This window comes from Varroa jacobsoni, unplaced genomic scaffold (genome assembly GCF_002532875.2).
Source record: "Varroa jacobsoni isolate VJ856 unplaced genomic scaffold, vjacob_1.0 scaffold_1299, whole genome shotgun sequence".
Classification (NCBI taxonomy): Eukaryota; Metazoa; Arthropoda; class Arachnida; order Mesostigmata; family Varroidae; genus Varroa; species Varroa jacobsoni.
This window is the reverse complement of record NW_019214201.1, coordinates 94,444-111,214: the sequence shown is the minus strand read 5'-3', so window position 1 is coordinate 111,214 and position 16,771 is coordinate 94,444. Positions and strand designations below refer to the sequence as shown.

The window sequence follows — 16,771 nt, the reverse complement described above, 5'->3', positions numbered from 1 at the left end:
GAAAAATCCTTTTTTTTTTTACTGCAAAACAAAAAAACTGTTCTATTTAGAATAATATATCCTCTTTTAGCATGTAAATCGTATACAATTTGTAAGCGATCTATTTCAACAGAAGTGAGAAAAACAAACGCTTATATATTCGATTAGTAGAAAATCGATTAGTGCTACCTATCCGGTAACATGTTGTTCTCTGTATAATATTCTTGTTCTTCCCATAAAAGAGGCTCGCACTCGTACAGATTGCTCAAAATCTAACGTGGTTACCTATATAATACGTGGACTAATACAGTTTAGCATACGTTAGTCTCTATATTAAATAATCTTTTCGACATAGTCACTCACCCCTTATTGTTAGCACCAGTAGCGTCGCACCACAGTCACAACTGCCTCTCACTGCCGCTGCCACCACCACCATCAACATCATTCATTTCTTTAGCTGCTCCCCACCAAATGCGCCTTCTCCCCACGTTGGCCACACTTTTATCAAGTCGTTCAAAGAGCGTGTACGTACGCGGCTCTTGCTTCAGCCACTGTTGGTACCATTATTTGCGACCTTCGTTCGCTTTCGTTATTGGCTGGCCGATTTAGCATTTCTCACCTGTGTTTCGATGGCAACCTTCAGTCAGCACCGATCGCCTGAGCAGAACCAATATCGACTAGGCACAGTGGCTAAATAGCCTATGCGAATAGATATGCAATTCGGCTGTGTGTTTGCCTGTTTATCGACCTTATCTTGCGTCTTGTTAACCTTCTCAGCCTATATCTAGCTTATCGTTATGGACATCTATCTTTCTCAGCGTTCCGGTCCTCTATCTTTCTCGACTGAAGCTGCGTCTATTCTGTTCCATTCCTCTCGTGCCCTTGTCGCTTGTAGAAAATGTGGGACATTCACGTTCTCTGTCGGCCGCTGACTTCATAGGGAGAAGAAACTCTCTGGAGTTCACTTTCTCCGACAGCGTAGGCGACCGACACCCCGCAGAGCCTCGCCCATGGAAAGATGACTGGTCATTCAGCTGTGCTGATGTCCCTGGCCTCTAGCGTCACCAGCCGTTGATATATCCGCCACTAGCGTGAGCGTCACCACCATCATCATCGTTGTTATTGTTGTCGACGTCATGAGGCTCAGCAACATCAATGACACTTGCCTAATTCACTTGGATCTCTCAGCGATCCAGGCGCGCATTAGACGTGGAGCATGTGAGCGCGTTTCATATGAGGTCATTTCTGATATAGTTCAGGGAAAGATTGATGTTAGGTGTGGCCCATTTTTTTAGGCCGAATTACTAGCACATTAAATTCCTACTAGTCTTACCAACTGGTTACCAAAATATAAGTAACTTATGATTATTTTAATAACCGTATTTCAGATCGTTTTCTCGTATTCTCGAACCCATATATAAGGTAATACAGAGGCAGTATTTGTGGTAACAGTAGAAATACTTGTTTTGGCCAAGGTTGTATTAAGCAGTAGCAGAACTCGGTAGGTTAGAGAAATTGCTCAAAAACCAAGGAATAAAACATCTATTGTAGGACCACCAACTCGCCATAGCCAACTGGTCTTTCGCTCTTGTCTGCCTTCAGAAACGTTGAAGCCGGAGGGAAGTGTTGTCAGCAGACGGGGACTTGAAGGTGGTCAAAAACTGAATGGTAGATGGTGGTTCGCGGTCGCTGGTCTCGCTCGGGCTGCCTCGTGTGGCCAGCCATCTACACTGAGGCAGTTTCTTAGCGTGGGACAGAAGGCAGAAAGCAGGACACAGGAGGCCCAACCTAGGAGGCTTTCAGTCGGTCCAGATTGGCTTGCGGCGACCCCGTTCGTGATCAACGCTCATCAGTCAGGATCGAGGCTGCATTTGTTTTTCTGATTATGCCAGTGGCGTGGTATGGCCTGCTAGCCCTTCAGGGCCTGCTGGCTAGAGTTGGAGACTCCTACTACTACAGCTACTACTACGGGAGGAGATGCCAGTAAAGGAAGGACGAAGGCGTTGCCTCCTAAAGGATGTAGCTTTCTGTAGCCTTTACCAAACAACTACTGTTTGGTCTGGATAGACGGGATAGCGTTTGCTTGACCGCTGCTGCTGCTGTTGTCAAATTCTAGGACCAGTCAATTTGTCCCCATTGAGGAAGGCGCCGAGAGAAAATACGTTCCTTTATATAATAGTAGTAGTAGAAAGACTGACCGTGCCCTCTGCTAGCCCTATACTCAAACGTTTGCTTTTTTTGTAACCCTTTATTTTTTTGACATCCTTGTTATTATGTTTGTGGGAGCACACGCTTGCCATATCTTCTACATGACTGTTTCTGTTTGTTTTCAGCCAAAAAGAGCAACAAATACCGCTTTTTCTTCCAGAACTGCTGAATAAGTTCCCAGAAGTTATTCTATGAGTATGCTTTTATCGCATTGCACCTTCAACGGCTTTCACTCCGAAACCTGATTCATGGAAAGACATCTTCCTTAAAAGCGATGTTCACTCAAGATAAGTTATACGCTGTGTAACACCTTGCTGTACTGGCGAGTCAGGTTGGTTATTTGTTTGTGAATTTTCGATAAATGGTAAAAGTGTCTCTGCTGAAATATTTACGTTATTTGTGTGGTGGTGGGAGTTTATTAACTAGGATTAATGGGCCACCTGACGAATTAACTTGAGGTGGCTCTAGTTTAATTTATCAGGTTCAACAAAATATAATCTAATGTGGTCCTGCTCGAGGCATCTGTACTGGTCAAGATGCGATAGTACGTTCATCACGTCAAGTCATGATCGGGCTAGAACTGCTTATGGCTATCACGTAATTGAAGGACGAATCGGGAGAGAAAGAGTACGCAGTCTTCTTGAAGGCTTTTAATGTAACACCTACATCGGTACTAGTAGTAGATTAAAGTACACCAACGAGTCAAACAATCGAGCAAGCACCCTTGTATGTTAACAGCATCTCGCCGTCGAACATCGGCCGTATTAGATCGGATTATTGTATAGGGTCTTTTATGTTTTATGCTATTTTCGATAAGACATTTTTTCAAACTATAGTCTTAGTCTCGAGAATATAGGGCTTCCTACGACTCGGTATCCCCTTTCTAAGTGTAATTCTAAGTGTACTGACTGCGTTTTCATTTGCGTAATATATTGCAGTATATTTTTCGGAAACTAACTATAGGAAGTTGTAACTTGTCTTTTTCCGACAATAAACTGGGATGCATTTTTATTATATTTGCCTTTCCCTGAATTATTCGCGAAGCATATGGATGCGCTACGGATTTTAAACCGGACCACCTTATTAAATCTAGATATTATTCCGTTGCGTTGAAATTATCAGCATCCGCAGCCGCGTCCTCTACTGTCAATTTACTCGACATACCCCTAGCTCACTGAAATGTTTTTCAATGTCCAACTTCTTCGGTATCGGTTGAAAAAAAGCAGGCGGCGAACACGAAAGCAATATGTTTTTGCTCGCAGAAGGCCTTACGCGACAACTAACAAGTTCAGGGGCACGCCGTAGCATAGTTAAGAGACACTAGAAAGCAGGTATAGGACTTGATAAAACATGTTGATAAGGGCATGTATGCATTACAGTTCCTACTTAGCGGCTATGTCGTGTCGCTTTTTGTTTCTTACCATTTACTATTTCTTCATTCCTTTCTCTCTAGAATTAGGTTAGTATTCCCCAGACGAAGAAACGTTTGGCAACCGACCTTTTCGGTCACAGTGTTCGGTTTCTTGCAAAGCACGTCCCATGCTACCGCGGCACCAAATAAAAAGTAAGCGAACTCTGAGCCGGTTGCCTTCCGCGGGCACGAGTTGACAACGACGGTCGCCTTCGACTCCTTAACAGACCTGTGTTCGTTGAGCAAAGTAGACTTTGAACAGAAGCTGTCGTTTTGCTAAGAAAGTAACGTCATATCAGGTCGAAACGAGAGTTTCACTGAAGCCGGCAGATGGCGTCATATCTAGTTAAGCCCTCCCAGTGTTATCCCTAGTTTAGAACTTGGGTGCGTTGTTTTCATTAGTCGCTGTAAATGCCGATTGGACGCGTTCAATCATTGAGCTCAAGAAGACGTGTATCCGACATTGTCTTCTCCACTATTCGTGGTAGAATAGATGCTGTCGAAACTAAAAGAACTGTTTGCGATGTCGAACGTAAAGTTTCTGTGCCGCCACTACTTGCCAGTTCCGGCTGTTAACTCTTTATGTTGTTTAATTGGAGAATTTATCTTACACCTCAGATCCGTTCCCGAAGGCCACAAAAGGTAAACGACGACAAACTATGGGCACCTCATAAGCAAGATGTGATCCGAGAGCTGTTTACGCAGCTAAAGAGTGACCTAGATGACTGCCGTCAACTTTCTGCATGCACTTGGAGAGATCGGAAAGGAAGCAAATTGGATTTTCATGAATCCAGTAAAAATAACAACAAAAAAAGGACCTGGTAATATACCTTTCGTTGTTCGCACAGCAGAAAAGAAGGTCTTTTGGGTAGAAAATCATTACCGGCGATGAGAGATTGATCTGCACAACATCTCTAAACGCAAATCAGCATATATACATATATAAATTCCTCGAGTCGGACACCGCAAAGAAATATCCATGGTCGAAAGCTGCACCTCTGTATACGGTGGAATTAGAAGGAAGTATTGTACTACAAGTTACTTAAAAAACAAAAAGAATTACAGAGGGCCGTTACGTAAATCAACGCATCCGTCTGAGCTATGAGATAGGCAAAAAGAAGCCTTGCTTGGTTGAACGCGACGCAAGGTGATACTGCTATATGCCAGCCTTACACTGAATGCTTTTTTGGTGACCCTAGTGGGTCTCGAACGGGAAACTTGGTTTTATCCAGCGTCCAGTACGGATATTGTTTCATTTCACTTGTTTCGGTCAATGCAGCAAAACCGCGAATGCAAATATTTTACAAGAGAAGCCGATGTCTCCGAATAGATCGATAAATTGAATGCTTCTAAAAACTAAACCATTCTCCTTTGAGAAATACGTCAGCTACCAGAAAGATGGCCGAAGTTGAAGGAAGCAAGGGACATCACAAGAAAGTGTTCGCTTGTTCAAAAATTATATATAATATCTGATAGTGGATAAAAATAGCGGGTGTTCTTTCAACCTAACGTCTCTGTCTTTGAGCTGCCGTTCCTATCGTGTAACACTGTGTAGTACTGTTGTAATTCCAACTCGACTGATTCCTTATGTTGCACTCACTCACTTGTAATATTCCATATTAGTTTCCTCAACCGGTGTTCCATCTAAGAGAAAAACGCTGATCGATCTAGTCAGGACGCAGCTCAAGACACGATGAGCCACGGCGCTATAGCATCGTAGCCTTATAATGGCAAAGACGAGCTAAGCAATAGTGGTAGGTAGTGCAAGGGATTAATCACAATCAGCTCGTGTCGATACACATGCGTGGATTCACGTGCGACAGTGCCCACGTCGTCATTCTTCAAAACACCTCAAAACGGCTCCTCTGCTGATAAAGAGCGGCACCTCTCCGAAGAGACTGCCGCTCTTGTTTAGCAGAACAAACAGAGCTCACCAGCTGGCTGAAGATCGAATCTTCTTGCTCTTCGTGGTACAGCTTCTTCCCGATGCAGCTAACGATAGATTGGAGACCAGAAGGGAGGACTGTACGTCCCTTTAGTTGCTCAAGAAAGAGAGTCTTGTATCGACGAGCAGCAAACAGCGAAGAAAAAGCTAGCAGCTAATGAAAGAAGACATGAAAAGACATAGCAACGCTGCTTCCTGCATGAGACTGCTGGACACTTGGGAGGGCAGGGATATACAAGGCGCGGGGCGATTGAAGGAGGGTTCGCGTCGAATGCAGTGGGAGCTGAAAGGAAATTTAGAAGGGGACATAGCAAAAATATTTGACACGAAGTGTTCTCCCCAGCAGATAGTGCGATAGATAGGGATGGTTTGTCGAGACAATGGTTTAAAGGGAACTAAAGAATGACGAGGGATAAGTAGGCAACGGGCATGAGTACACCTATGTAGATCCTCATTTGAGCGTCGCGATTCGAGGTTTGGATTATTTAGCATACTCAGCAAGGGTCATATATGAAAACGTTTCATGACCCAACTAAAATTAATCAACATTTACTTAAGTGCCGTAGAGACAATGATGTATTGGCATGGGTTTAACTAGTTGTTAGTTACAACAGGGGCCATTGTACTGCAATTATTTTAGATTCTACAAAGGGAACAGTTCCGGCTGTCCTATCTATCTATACATACGGTAAAGCAGTAGTTAAAGGTTAAAACGAAATTCGATGGCAAACCCCCCACCCGAGTAGGTGCTAAGCTGAATGATTAAACCTACTTAAAGATGACCTCGAACAATTGTATTCCGGGATAGCGCAGTCGGTATCGTCTTTGGCCGGTGACATTGACCAGGCGTAGACAGTTTTTGTTTTCTACTCGAGAAGGCTAGATGTCTGAAGTAGTACGACGCGGAAAGTTTTTAAATACTGATTAAGGCCACTGTCTCCATAAACCAACGCTCCTCATTAATAGTTTTACAAAAAAAAAACATAAACCTATGCTCGCTGCTTAGTCTCTTGTCCTTATATTATTTGCCTTAGAACTTAGGCCAAAGAAGCTCAGGACCGACTTCTAGTATCCAATCAAACGAACGATACGATCTGCTAACTGATTTGAGCTAGGCCAAAATCTGAGACGAATCATTTGAATAGACCATTTATTATATGATGCTTCTTCTCCGTAGAGCAACTGTTTAAACATGCCAATATCACCTTTCTACTTATCGATGTACAGCAGTAAACTTGGCGTTCCCTATCGTGAAGCCAGCCTTTTGCTATACGGGTAAACGCGTACGTTGGGTTATCATGACAACCAACATACATACGGCTGAAAAGACGTAGATGAAATAGTTCCTTAATCCATTGTTAGTTTCTTGTCATAGCTGTGTATCAAAGAGACTATCGCTAGACTTTGTAAGCGTTTGTGAAATACACAGTAAATAACAGTCTGTTAATAACGGTGGCTAACTTGATTATGTCTTACTAGAACGTGTTCTTGCATCATTTGCATACGGCAGGATGTGGATTGATTAATACCAGTGCCATTTATGCCAAATGGTAAATTTCAATGACGTGGTTCGTTGCTAGAAAATGTGTTTACTTTTTTATCTTTCTTTTTTCAAGTGTATTCGTAAACTATTTGTTTAACTATTAAAATAAGGATGCACCTTTTGCGCCAGAGAGATGATGCATATGAGCCTTCCATATTCAGAACTTTTTTTGGCCATATCTAGACTTTTCGGGTAATATTATGATAATAAACAAATTAAGTAGTGAAAGATACATAGATACTGTCACCTACTAAGTTGAAGAAGAATGATGATAGGCAGTAAGGAACAGATTACAGAAAGAGCATACAAAAGAATAAGTAGGATAGAGCTACAAAGTCCGTTAAACGCCTTCTTAAGGACAAGATAAAGTAGGAACAATCTGCTGAATGTCAACTGCACGACCTTTTCATGGGTTTAAGAGATCGATACGAGCCATCTAACTACCACAAATTTTCTACACTAACTGAAACGTTCCCTCGACGACTGGAGGGTCCTGCATGCAATACTGGTAAGGAATAAATTTGGATAGAAGCATAAATTTTTTCCAACAATGCCTTTTTACCACTCTCTCTGCTTCTCATGTTTGTACGTTTCTTGTTCAAGCACGGTCCAAGACCACTGAGTTACCGTACTCGAAATATGGGCAAAGCCAGCCTACAATTTGCCCACATCCTTCAGTGGTTACTTTCAAGTGCGGAAAGTAACACGTGAAGTGTGGCAGATTCCGTCGGTAAAAGTAGGGTACGGGCGGATTTAGGCACCTTCTGATACGCCCACCTTTGCCACCAGAGAGGAACGTTTATAGCTTTCGAGAATCTATGCCGCCACTCGACGTAAACCGTCGTTGGCATATTTTCAGTCCTTGTCGTCATGTGGCACACATCTCTAAGCATACCCCGTAGTGCATTTCAGCACAGTAACGTCTATCTCCTGTATATGTTTGTCTGTGTAATACAAACTATCTGTATTCGGGTATTTGCGTGTGTATGCGTATTAGGTGCTGCAACCCTCACGGCATGCGCATTTACCTAGTATGCCTGTCCAGGCGCCCTATACAGTGATACTTCGCTCGCGGTCGCGTCGACGTGGTTGTGCGGGCATACGTTGCTTGATACGTGGTCAGGGCACGTTGTTCTCTATGGCGGGCCACCGCGTCGACAAGTAAGCACCAATAATCGGCCTTAACGTCGGCACTGAGCCGGATTTTGCCTGCATATATGTAGGGGTACCCTTTGCACTAGTGTGAGCTCTTTGGCCTGCACACCAGACACCCCCACCCGACTTGGTCTTGCCGGCTTTCTGCATGAGTCTGAGTGACATCGTCTTTTAGCTACATAGGTAGATGGGCTTTGTTCCGTTGAGCCTCGTCATAACAAACCTCGCTGCCACTGTTTCTGTCATTGCTGCAGCCGGCGTTACTGCAATTGCTACCACCACTGCTATGGCAATCTTTTTCTCTATTCGCTTGCTAAACGTCCCGTACCACCTGTACCCGAGTTGCAGCTTGTCATCTGTTCGGAGGTCAGGCCCTTACGGCTTTACGTATAATGTTTGTCACCCAAAAGAAAGACAGGCTTACAGGCAAGCCATTCGGCATTGGCTAGCAGCAGCAGCAGACATTAAACTGGTGGAGCTGGTGGTATGAATATGGTAGTGGTAGTGACGGAAGTTTGTACGCCCCGAATATCGTCGGAAAGTGGGGAATAAAAACTGAAAGATAACGGCTAAGCGGGGCTTGTAGACATTCCTCTTCTCTTGCGTCCGCAACTCGCGTGATGAACGAGCCCTAGCGAACAACCTAAACTAGCGATTTGCGTGGTATACGTGCGATGCCACATTTGACCTCTTCCTCCAATTAGCGAAGAGCAGAAGTAGCAGCTTGTATGCATAGTGTAATCTATATTCGGTTCTCAACCTAGGTGCTTTGGCGGTGCGCCAACGGACAGGTGTAAGGGCAAATCTATGCATGCTTGCGCTCAGACGTAGTTACGTTCGCCCGTTCGCCCTTGCAGTTACCCCAACACACCAGAGACGCTGGCTCAACCACGAAAATTCGAGCTACAGCTAAGGGGAGCGCAGTGTTGCAAAATTAGCCCGCCCAGTCGACTGGAAGCTAACGGTAAGAAGAGGGACGGACGTTCTCTATCTACATACTGTCAATGTCGATGCCGCCTTAGATTGGTACTGGCCGTATAGGATTCGTATTATTACCAGATCGTGGGGTTTGCGTAGAGCTCATTACTACGGATGACGAACCAGAGACGAGCAGCTGTCGGGCAATGCGACGCGGGAGGACAAGGGAAGGGAACGGAACAAATCGAAAATAGAAGATAGTGTTCAAAACAAAATAGAAGCACATGTCCCTTGTATTTTGTCGATTGCTTTCTGGGTTCTTTCACCAAACTAGCCAGATTTGGGGCATGTTCTTAGCCTTTGTCTAATTATGGGCACCAATGAAGGAAGTCGATACTCGAACGACGATTGGTGAGTTTCATTCGAATTCACTTTTTGAATATTCCCTACCCGACCTTCTTTTGTTGCCTTCATTTTTTATTTTGTGTGCTCCTCTTTTTTGGTTCGTTCTGTCTTATCCAAGTGCATTCCGTATCTATCTCTGTCACTCTTTTTAGCTTTTTTTTTTCATGTCCGAGTCTCTTACCTCATATTGACGATGTCAGAATATCTTACGTTGCTAGATTCGCTCCTCTTGGAGGACGTACCTGTACAAAAATGCCTATTGGGCTATTGCATGCAATATGGAAGTATCAGTAAATTTACTTATACCCCAAAGGAAACCTGTGCATGGTACAAAGGAAAGAAGTAAATCATCGACCAAAGTAAAGAGCTGCGCCAAAGTCAGCTCAGACCGCACAGTATAGTAAGTAGGACAATATGATATTGATAAATTTCCACTTACCTGCAAACCTCAGAGGCGTATGTCCTAAAAGCCTGCCGACGATCGAGACAACTCTAACGCCTGCTTGTATTATTCATAACACAAACACTGACTGACTGACTGACTGACTGACTGATTGACGGAACTGACCGCTAGTCATCGTCGGATATAGTAGTTCTGGCCATTTTCAAATTGGAAGCGTTGCGAAATGGCATGAAGGCAGTTTTGATGGAATTCATAATAAAAAAAAAATGCGACAAGAAGCGTGGCGCAGATGTGGTACAACCTACTTGCCTAGCTAAAGCAGTAACTTCTAGCATTAGGCCGTGACATATGATAGAGAAAAATTAGCAGGGATTGTTTACATAGATCTGGAAAAGGATTCCACTACTGTGGAGCAAGGATAAAAGCACCTTAAATTATGAACCAGAGAGCTAGCTACTGATTGATTGTCGTGCTGAATCAAAAAAAGTAGTCAAATGTTAGGGAAGCGCGTATCAAGAGAAAGCTAAAGAAATATTTCATCTCAGCAACCAATTCCAAAAATTGGGCACATGTTGAGGGTATATTTGAAGCTAGTTAATGCATAATATAATAGTAATCATAACAATGGTTATAGTAAACATTCTCCAATAAACGAGCCAGGCCCATAAAGGAAACCAAAGAAACTCTACAGAAGAAAAATGTTAACCTGAGCGAACCACATAACCGGAAACAAACAAAAAAAATAACAAAAGGTAATTATTGTGCCGATTCTTTGATTTTATTCCAAAAGGTTAAAACTGTAGCTTCTAGAAAAATTACCACTATGGCAACTCGATGTCATGCTTTTTCCAGCGCCGCTAGCAGTCGATACCTTCTATAGAGGTATTAGCTCCAACGCCAGATTGAGCTTATAGTGTTCACATGTGGGCCGGAGCTCGTAAAGCACTTCTATCAGGTGCTTACCTGGGTGCTGACTCGTGGCTGGCACAAACGATGACAGGAGCGCGAAGTACGATGGCCGGCGGCTGCATCTCGTTCAAGCAAGCAACGAGCACAGTAATAGGGTGATGCAAGCAGAAAGAAAAAAAAACTAAAATTAGATGAAGAGGAGTAAGAATTCGACAGCCTTGCGAGCAAGGACGAGATCCCATCAGGTCCAAGAAAGATGCTAACAACTCGAGAGGTGAAACAAGACCAGGAACAGAAGCAGCGGGACGATACGACGTCAGCGTACCCTGCTTCTCGCCTGAAATGCTCTTTCGGCTGAAGTTGCAAAGAAAATCGGCTAAAATAACCAAGAAGAAATCGTGTCAGTAGGATATTGCAATGTGCCTGGAATTCTGACCTCAATTCCGCATGAAGCGCACGCATCGTGCTACTTTCGCGCGTACGGAGACGTCACATAAAATGGTTGTCTGGGCAGAAGATTGTATACGGAAAGAAAAAAAACGAGCGAGGAAACGAGTCTCCTTTCTTTGAGTCCTAAAATAGAAGTGGAGCTCTAATGGAAAAAGGGAAGGAGTACACGTGATCGCTTCAACGTAGCGATCGAATTCGAGGTTCGTTGGAACGCTCGAACGTTTTAGAAGCGCAGGCGACAAACTGCAAAGAACAGCGAAAAGTTTATTGGTTATGTTATGGCCAGGCAACAACTGCAATGGGTCTGTTATCAAAAAAAAGCAGACTGGTACCGTCCATGAACTTTAGGCACCTCAATCACCTCAGTACGCTTCCTCATACTTCACTGCTGCCTGGGAACAGAAATTGCGACATTATATAGGGAGTCTAGAAGCTACAAGCGGCTGTCTAGGGGCGCCATGCAGCAAAAAAAATAGATTGGAAATGAAATAACTGGAATACGATGAGCAAAAACTAAAGTAGCAGTTGCTTTGTCTATTAAGCCTGTTTAAGGTTCGAGTCTCTTCAGAGACGAAAGATCCCATGTGCGTAGCGGAAGTTTTACTTACTGGTGCGTGCAAAGTTATGCAGAGAAGTATGGTTTGCCTTTTCTATGTCCTGTAAGTCTATTAGTTTGGATCCAATAAAAAGGAAATCAAATATAATTTATGATCTCTTCATAGGATAAATCCCTATATTTATAGTAACAGGGTCATTCCATAAAAACGTCGTTGATGCATTCGATAATAAGAGTCAACCATGGTGCTCGAACGCTACTTCTCATATAAAACAATAAAAATTCGAAGATCCACACGTTCTTCAGTCGTAAACAGTCGTGCATTCGGTCGTATTGACTGCTGACATAGCACAATTCACCCAGAAGTAAAATAAGGCGCTTCGCCTTTCATGCAAAATCAAACATTGTCTGCCATCGACAGAGAAGATTTTCGTTCCTTTGGTGATACAACGCTTCGGGGCACCTTATTGTAGAGCTTTGTAGCCGCTGGAAGGCTTGGTGATGTGTGCAAACCATGAAGCAGGACTGGGTCAGCGGTGAAATGTGGTACAAACTAAGCACTCAACATTGCTATCGCCCGCCGACACCATGGTTGACTTGCAATAAACACGTATAGTGCGCACTATAGTGAACCGTGGGCGAGAATCCGTAACGCTGCATGACGAGGATGCTGAGCCAGCTGCTACACAAACCTTCATACAGACCTTCAACTTCTCATACGCGTTCTTTGGCTCCTATTTCAGGTTCAGGTACCGTTCACTTTTGCTCGGTGTGAAAAATTTCTCTCGCCATCGTCTTACTGTCTTATCCGAACGCCTTCCTCAATCTACCCTGTATTTTACGTATTTGGTTAGAATACAGTTGCCTAGCATTTTCGCACCGCGTTCATCTGCTAAATCAACGCTTGCTTGAATGCCAACTAGAGGTCGTTGTAGTTGTTGTCACTTCGCGGATGATGTCCTGGCACAAGGTTCGCTTTGTGAACCTTTTGCCAAGTTCGCAGTTTACAGGCCACTGCACACGCACAAGTTGACGCAGATAGCAAAATGCACACAGCAACGAAGAACAACATAAGCAGATTTAGAAAACATATACAAATCGAATAACGATAATGCTATCGTAGTTCGCAAGAACTAGCAGCCTTTCTCTTACTTAAACCTTTGAGCATAATATTAACAAAAACGACTAAAATTACCGCATCTGAATTTACCACAACTAACTCATGTGCGAGGCTAGCTTGCACAGGAAAATCTACACCTCCTGATGTCCTGGATCGGATATAGTTTTTAACTGGGGGACGCTTTTTTCTGGGCTTGATATCGGTATCTATCCACGCGGTCATTGTCGTCGCGGGTCGTCCATTTATGGTAGATAGGGTTGCAAAGGACAGCTGTTGCAGGTAGCGTCGCGCCACTTTGCTTGACGTAATGGTGATTACGATAACCGAAATGGAAACGGTATTCTAATTATCGTCCCGTACTCTCATTAAGCTGAGAGTGTTTAGAGTAAAGATGACTATCGGTAGAGAGTTTTCCTGGTTATTATTTGTACGCAGAATGATGAAGAACATTGATCGTATCATGAAATAGTGAGACTGAAAGCACCGAAGTTAGGACTCGCCGGAATTTGTAACCAACGTCGAAACAGTTACTTACCTGCCTTAAAGACTTTACCCCAAGGAAAAAAGATTACCATGTCATATGCAATTATTACGATAGGACCAGACCATGATCAGGTCAAATCAGTATGAATTATTACATTCAAGTATAGCATTTGTCAAGTTTGCTTAGAGCTTTTCTAAAAACCCTATATATAATACCAAGTGTGGTAACACTGTGTGTGTTCATTTAAAAGGAATATTTGTCCTAACAAAGGACGTCACCTTATATTTTCAATGCTCGCACTCGTGAATCGCCCTCATATATCGTGGAATTTTACTTAAAGAATCGAACGAACGTATCGATTATTCACGATAAAATTACAGGCAACTTGGCTATTCCTTACCTTAATATTATTATGTTGGTTCACAACACCATGTTGCAGTTGTATCATGAAGAAAAGGAAAGAGAGAAGATACCGCCCAGTTTTAGAAAAGCAAATATTGCCCATAGATAACTGATTTGATTTATTTTCAAATGACACGTATTAATGATGCCCTAACACTGATTGGACCGTTTTCGGTTGCCGAGCACTCGCACAGACCAAAGAAATTCACGTGTGTACGTTTTTGTGATCGACTCCTGTGTGTTTGCAGGTGTAACAGTATAACAACGGCGTTGATATTGTGCTACCTGTCTAATTGCCTAAAAATGCGTCCTCAGAACACGTTAACCGCGTATGCGCGATCCCGCCACACCGTTATCCTTTATAGGCAATCTTCGTTATCGTATGGTTTTGACAGGCAGTTTCGATCCGAACATGAACCTACTTTCAAATTCTCGCGGTTAAAGAAGCCGGCGCGCAAGGGACGTAAACAACACGGATTTCTTCTCTCACAGCAGATGTTTCTTTGTATTAGATGGCAGAAATCTGATCCTAGTATCTCTAAGTGCATTAGCTCGTCGCTTTTATGAAGCGAAAGTGAACTTTTATTGGTGAAATAAATTAAGCAACTTTGTTCGTTGTGATCAATCACAGTTTGATGCATTTGAACGGCCCGGCCCGGCCCGCCAAATTTCAAGCCGTGAACTCTATCGATCCCACTCACTTACCTGGTGAATGAAGGGGCATAGCGCGGGTGGTCTCAAGCGGTCTCAGCTTGCGAATTTAAGGCATTGCGGCTATGGTTGTCATTACGCTTGTGCCAACGGCAGTGGCCAGTTTTCCACCGCGTTACGTTATCTAAACAGGCGAACCGTTTCCGTTTTGCTGAACTGGACGAGACGGACGCCTTCCTCGTTCCAGGCTGGGATTTAGACTCGTATGTGTATGAAGGTAGCAGCATTACCCTCTTGTACGTAGAATCTGTGTTATCTGACACATAAGCTAGAGTTGCTCAGGTCACGCATGAGCTAGCGTAGTCGTAACTGCCCCTCCTTCGCTGGCCCTGCTATATTTTGATAGATCGACAACGGAAAATGTAAGATTAAGTCAATTCTCGGTGTCAGCTCAACTTGGCCTATGTACAACGGGCAAAGAGAAGGCGGCAGCGAAAACATACATAGATATGTATGCACGTAGAAATACCATTTTTCCACTATACGCTATAAAAAGAATTACCACTAATATAGCCAATGTATTTTACTCATGTGAACAAATTGATTCAATTACTTAACTCTACTGTGAATTTCGCTATCAGCGAGACGAATAAATTACTGATAGAAAAGCCACAAACACTATTTTCTATTGAAGTGATACAAGTTATTTTTGCGTGCGTTTTATTTACACTTGCGTGAACATTTATTTAAGGCACTCAAGACTGGTAAGAAACTTGAAGAAGCTCTAATCTATAGCCAATGTCAAATTATTGTTTTCTTTGATTGTTGCAAATATAAGCCCGCATTCAGGGTGACTTATAGGTAATGAAAGTCGTAGATTTGATGGTGACCGAGCCTATGAGATGCGAAAGATCATTGTTCAATGCTCTAAGTTGCGACGTTGCGAAATGCGTTCACGCTCCATTGTATAAACCAATTTATGAAGACGTAGCACACTTTACGCATGAAGAGATTAAATTGAAGAATTTAGATAACTCATGCACCTGTTATGCCAGCAACGTCCTATTCCATCTGATTTAGCGCTTCCACGTAACTAACGGTTAGCGTAAAATAGACGTGTGATCATAGTCGTGATAAAAGGAACACCAGTTACCATATATGTACAAGGTAATGCATTGAAATTAGGAAAATCTTCGGTGGGCTATTTGTCATAGCGGGCATGCGTCTATCCGCTACTTTTGGTGCCCGACGAAAGTTAACAAGCTCATCACGGTGAAAAACTGGGCGTCGTCTTCGAGATTTGGGCAGATATTAGCTATTATTCAGTCTTTCTGCGCTGAACGACCCTCATCAAGATTGGAAACATCTATTTATGTCCGAAATCGACGACTCTAGTTATTGCCAGCTTTCACCCGGCGCTTGAAAAATCTGGGGTTTAGATTTAAAAAGCTTAAAAATGTATTAAAACGGCTTCAAAAAAACATTTTTAATGCATCTATGTTTTTGATACAAAGATTAACGACTGTTTTATATAAGAAAGTATCACTCGCCAATTAAGTTGTTGAGGTAAGTTGTTTTCCGAGAATTTCTTTGTGTTAATTTATGTTTTTTAATTTTTTGATTTCGTTTTTAAGACCTTTGGCCTGTTATTAATCCGAAGCTGAATTTCGTTAGAATTTTTTGTATATAGCGTGTTTAAGTGATATTCTAACTAATTTATGCCCATCAACATTGTTTGATACACCGTTGTTGCAATTTTCAAATTAGCAAAGGAAGATTTTGAAAACGAGCCAGTGCTTTAGTTACCGAATGAACAGATTGTCAAGTATAACACTCCTAGTGCCTGCACAAAAATTCATTAACATCTGTGTTTTATTATATGTTTTTTTGGAGGATGCAGTCGAATAAAGAAGCATACGGCAAATTCTTTGTTACCGGAACGCTCCTTAAGGATGAGTCGGTGGAGGCTGTAACAACGTAGCCTTTCTACTGGCGGATATTTCATGCTGTTCCCAAACCCCCAGCACCCTTGTTGAAATCGATATTAGCAAATGCTTCTTAGTCTAGGGTTGTCCAGGGAATTTCCGCACAACTCGTTTGACCTTGCATACTTTCATTCGTATTTCTCATCTATCCGTCCAGTACAGGACAATAGAATTTCTTTTCGCCGTAACACAATATTTCAACGGTCGCCTCGAATCTCCGACTGAAAACCGTGTTCCCGATTACAGC

General features: G+C 42.9%; 1 long non-coding RNA gene across 1 annotated transcript; it reads left to right on the top strand.

Moving 5' to 3' along the window:
• The first annotated feature begins 857 nt into the window (after nucleotides 1-857).
• On the top strand, nucleotides 858-15,215 carry LOC111268557 (uncharacterized). The gene is made up of 3 exons (XR_002685290.2): nucleotides 858-1,197; nucleotides 1,582-2,518; nucleotides 14,137-15,215. It is a non-coding gene; the product is annotated as an uncharacterized LOC111268557 (long non-coding RNA).
• The last annotated feature ends 1,556 nt before the right edge of the window (nucleotides 15,216-16,771 follow it).